The 5,379-nt window shown below is 34.7% G+C and overlaps 1 long non-coding RNA gene across 1 annotated transcript in view; it reads left to right on the top strand.

Annotated features, from left to right (window-relative positions):
- The window catches only part of LOC112141540, a 5,442-nt gene extending 2,711 nt beyond the window's left edge, over positions 1–2,731 (top strand). The window contains exon 2 of the long non-coding RNA XR_002918415.2: positions 27–2,731. This is a non-coding gene — a long non-coding RNA (uncharacterized LOC112141540). The remainder of the gene's footprint in view (positions 1–26) is intronic.
- Positions 2,732–5,379: the final 2,648 nt, after the last annotated feature.

Below are 5,379 nucleotides of genomic sequence, written 5' to 3'. Positions count from 1 at the left end.
TGAACATTACATCTTGAAAATTGAAGGTAAATTCTAACTGTGATGAGTGCAGTCCCTGACAGTCAGAACTGGGTTACTTTTCTTATTCTTGTCACACCGTGTGAATGTAGACGGCGGGGAAATGAAAGCCCTGATTTCCTGATTTTCTGTGTGATTCCAATTTAGAGAAATTCGAGAAATGTTGAGCTTTCTATTTTTACGAGCCTTATTTTGCCCAACTACATAAAAATAAATTAAACTGAGGAACAGTTTGTGGGCGGAAACAAGTCATGAAACAACTTTAAATTTGATTCAAATTCCTGCTGGACATGTAGCTATTTTTTTCCCTTTTTTCTAAGAGAATTTGTTTGGGTTTTACAAAAAAAAAACAAAAACAATAAAAAAATAAGCCAAATTTTACTTCTAGCCTTAAAGAAGAGTGTTTATTATTCATCAGATTTTTTCTGTTCAGTCCTAATTCATGACGTCTTTGCTTTGTGTCTTCACTGAGCTCTTTACTGTGATATATTTGCAGAATTTTCTCCTTTCCTTTTACTTTTTTATTGCTTCTGTTGCAAACACTGACTCTGTGTCATCATTCATTTGTTGTGTTCAGTTTTCCTGGTGAAGCTCTGATGTTTGTCTCGGTCCGTCCGTGTCTCATTCTCAGTCTCTTTCATTTTTGTTTGCACACAGCGGTCAGGAAACTTCTTCTCTATTTCTCCAGATGTTTAAGAATTCCCTTTAGTTTGTAATCTGTTATATTAAGGCTGTTTGTTTCAGGAATACAAAACCAGGTTAATTTATTGTAGTTAGAAATTAAAATATTTACTCCAATTTAGTTTTTATACAAACAACACAATAAATCATCAGAATAAATAAACGACTTTATTCCTAATCGTATCTTTTAATGTGGAAATCTTGGAGCAACAAATCTGTTTGCAGCCGTTTAGGGTTTTACTTGACTTAATATATTTGCATTTGAAGCACAGATTTATATTTTGTAACTGACATGTCCCTTTTGATGTTTTACAGCAAAATATTCACTGATTAATATATCTAAAAACTTGTAAAATCCAGACTAATTCCTTGGATTGACATCTGACTGATAGTTGATAGATGATAGTTTACAGTTAAATTCAAAAGTGTCTTTATTTATGATCATTTTTCATTTTCTTTTTTTGCTTAAAGAATTTCTCCGCAGGTGAGAGGAGAAGCTGAAAATTGTACTTAATTAAAGTTAGTGTTATTTCACATTTTTCTACTTTGGGGTAAAAGGTTAACAGTAAAAATAAAATAAAAATCTCAAGTGTTAAGTTTTTTTTAAATTTAATTAAAAAAGAATATATATAAAAATAATATAAAATGAAATGAAAACAGTTACTAAAGGAAAGGGAGCTGAAAGAGTACAAATAAACATTATCGGTCGCCATCACTAAATCAACAAAAGAAAATCAAACAAAGAAAATGATCTTGACATAAATATTAAGTCCAGCCAACATTTTAAATGAACATATAAACTTACACATAAACGGTATCTACACAAACCCTCATTTATTCTTATTTACCTACACAGGGTTCAGTGGAATTAACTACTTAAAGTCGTATTAAAGCATTTTTCTACATTTTATCTTTAACAGGGGTTTGAAACTCGAGCACAAGAGGGCCAACATCTAAAACACAGATTAGGTCGCAGGCCAAACAGGATAAACATTTATTTAACGCTCTAAAACTAAGTTTTTAAAACTTTAAAAACATAACTTTTAACATTGCTATGAATAAAAACTGGCAGGAATATTATTCCAGAATAAATAAACTTAAAGCTTAAAAATCGTTCTGTATTTTACTATCCATAATAATATATTTTGTCAAAATTATACAAGTTAGAAATAAGTGCAAGATAACATCGGACCGTTCATAACAATAAAATAAAATTCAATTCAGTTCAATTTTATTTATAAAGCCCAAAATCACAAAGGAAATTTGCCTCATTGGGCTTCATGCAGGTAGTTTGAAAGATACAGAAAATTAGTCATAAAATATGAACAATAGTTAAAAACTAAACAGACTAAATAAAAGGTTATCCCTGCCCTCAGACCCTCTCTCCCGGTAAGGAAAAACTCCAAAAAAACGATGAAAACAAAACACAAAAAATGATCTGGAGGGCCGGATTCGGCCCCCGGGCCGTGACTTTGACACATGCTCTCTAATATTTACGTCTCACTTTTAAAGGCAGCAATTGTTTTTGTATTTTGAGTTTAAACATTTTTGACTCAAAAATAAATTTCTTCCAACCCCTTCCACCCATTTTTAGTGAAATAAAATATGAATAAAATGTAAACTATAAACATTAGAATAAAATCAAACAAAACATCAAACCTAACTTCAGTATAAATTGAAGTGAATTATGTTGCTGCTTCATAAAAACTCCTCTTTAACAGGTGGACTTGTTTATTTATTTGATGCTTTTCAGGTCAATTTAACAGTTTAAGGTTCCAAGACTTCTGAGCAGTGAAGTGACCCCAATGATGAAACTAGTGATTGTGTTCTTCTAACATTAATAACCAGCTGCTGTTTACTTCATGAATAACATTCAATGTTAATGATAAAGAAAAGTGTCAGGAATAGGTGGTGAGGACCCAAACGCAGGAGACCGGGCGTGGAGGCAAAAACGTAAAATATTGGGTTAACTGAAACATGACACACAAAAAAAAAAAAAAACATGGAGAAAAAAACCAGTGACAGAGCAAAACATAACAAAAAAAAAAAAACCAGAGACTTAAATCCACTGAGGTTGATTAACTAATTGAAGACGGCTGTGGATGATTAACCTGAACATGATGAGACTCACAGAGAAAACAGAACATGACAAAACCTGTTTTAGATATTTGTATGTGTGGTTGATTTATTTCTAATCAATTTTCAACATTTTTGAAGTTCATGTTCATCAGAGAAAAATTGTTGATTTAAAGTTCATTTATTGACTGTATATAAATCCCAATTTAATGGATTAGAACATTTTAAAAAAACTTTTTCATTCAAAGGGCCAAATTCTAAATGGGATCTCGGTCCGCGGGCCAAATACAATATTTTTTTGCATGTCATGAAGTAAAAGGAGAAAATAAAGAATATATTTGAATGTATTTATTTTGATTCTGTATTCATTAAGGTAACATCAGTCTTTGAAACCTTTAACAGCAAGGCCTCACTGACCATTTTTAATTAAAAAACAAGATGAAGCTAAAACAAACTTTCTTCTAATGAAAACAGCAAACTGGGATCCTAACGAGAGCCGTGGAGCTGCTCTTCTGACTTTATCCGTTTGCCATCGTCGCTCCATCTTGACTAGCTAAAAAAGGCCGCTAGCATCGGAAATGACACTAAAAAAGCCGAGGGCTGACTCACTTGAGGGTGGCTTCACCCAGGCACAGAAAGAGCTAACAGAGAGGCCGAATGATATTACAGCTGTAGAGTTTTGGAACACCATAGAGGGAAGTGGGGAAGGAGTTTTAACTAAACACTCCGCAGCTTCCACGACTTAGCTGGCCAAATGTGGTCCCACTTGAGGCCCAAATGCTCCAGAGCTTCTTGCACAGGCTGTCAGTGATGAACATTGTGAAGCTCGCATGAGAGTATTCTTAGGACACTGAGACCTCAAAACTCTGCCAACATGTGAATGTGTGGAGTCTGGACAATCACTATCAAAGCACACGAGGAAACGCGGGAGCTGAACTTGAATGTCATCGTGTAGTCGCTTTATACGAAGCATTTTAGACAACTCAGTATCCGTATATCTATTTGTAACTGTCTTTTATACATTTCACATCAGTGTACGCTACCTTCAATTTGGTGGACTACTTTATATTTACTGGTTTACTATGATGTGCAGCTATTCACATGCAGTATTCTAATAAAACAGTAACGCCAGAAAGTTTATGTTTGTGTTTTGTTTTTTGACGTCACGGTGACACTTCACTCGCTGAAGGAAAAACGTGCAGAAGAAGTCATGGGGAGACCTGAGATGAAAGATGAAGGACCAAGTGGCCGAGATAACAGCTGCCTTTGAAGTTCTTACATGTTCAGAAAAGTACCATAAAAACTGAGTTTGGAAGTGCTTCTACTGAAGCAATGTCAGCTTTAGAACAAGCCACAAAATGGGGAAAAATGTCAATAAAAAATCATCTGTGCAGGAAGAGTGAAATCAAAAGGTGACATGAAGGTGAAGGGTGTAAAAGGTCTGTTTTAGCTTACAACACAGACCGCTAAAAACCCAAAAGAGCAGCATCTGGACTCTCCTGAAGTGTCCTTCTCTGAACATCTGTGGAAAGAACTAAAACAGGCCGACTTCCATCAATCCAGAGATCTTTGGAGTGTCTTGGACGTAAGAGGGGACTGAAATACCTGCTGACAGCTGCAGAAATCGCTCGATTGCAGTAATTGTGTCAAAACAAAGAAGCTCAAAATACTCTCATTTTCTATGTTTCATTGAGAAGACACCTGATGCTACATGTGATGCACGTTCAAAAACGTGCGTTCTTGAACGCACCTTTAGAATACGGTGCTTCAACTGGACTGTTGCTAGAAGTTATGTATTCACAGATGGAATGAAGCTTGGTACGAAATTTGAATGTGGTGCTCCCGACTTTTTCGTTCTTTTCCGATATTCAACCCTTTAAAGCGTCGCCGGTGACGCTTAAAATCTTTAACGTACTGTAACTTATCAATTGATAACACGATCAAAGTAATCCCAGCGGAATCTGAAGGAGAAAAGCGGTAGAATCTACTGGAATTATGTGTTCATAATGAAAAACTTACAGTAAATCAAAGAACATAAAACACTAGTCATCAAATTCCAGTCTGAAAAAAAAACTTCTATGACTTCTGGTTTACGGGTTTAGAAAGGGAAAGCTGACAGTAGAACACTGTTTAAAGCAATTTTACGTAAATAATTAAAGGTAACCTAACTAATTGTTGCCGAAATTTGTACAAAGTTTATTTTAGAAATGTCCTATCTGGGGACATTCGTTTCCTCCGCTTAGATAGTTCACAAATCAAAGTACAAATGTCGTCATTACTTCTGACCTTAAAGTAAATAAACTAATAACTGTTGTGTCATTTTCTGACATTGCTGCCCTTTGCTGTTGCTCATAACTATAATTTGTAACCATCAAATATATATATATATTAACTAAATTATTTTTTTTCTTGGCCGCTCTTATTTTGAAAGCTGAAAATACGTGGCTTCATGGTGGCACTTAAAATATTCACTGTGCCACTTGTTAAACATTACAATTACCCCTTAAAATATCCCAAAAAACAGCAAATTCCTCTTAATGCAACAACTAACTCCTCCTTGAACCGCCACCTTAACGTGGTGGAGGAGTTTGAGTGCTTGAGTGA

This window comes from Oryzias melastigma, linkage group LG14 (assembly GCF_002922805.2).
Source record: "Oryzias melastigma strain HK-1 linkage group LG14, ASM292280v2, whole genome shotgun sequence".
Classification (NCBI taxonomy): domain Eukaryota; kingdom Metazoa; phylum Chordata; class Actinopteri; order Beloniformes; family Adrianichthyidae; genus Oryzias; species Oryzias melastigma.
The sequence above is the reverse complement of the archived record's forward strand: the minus strand, read 5'-3'. Positions and strand labels throughout refer to the sequence as shown.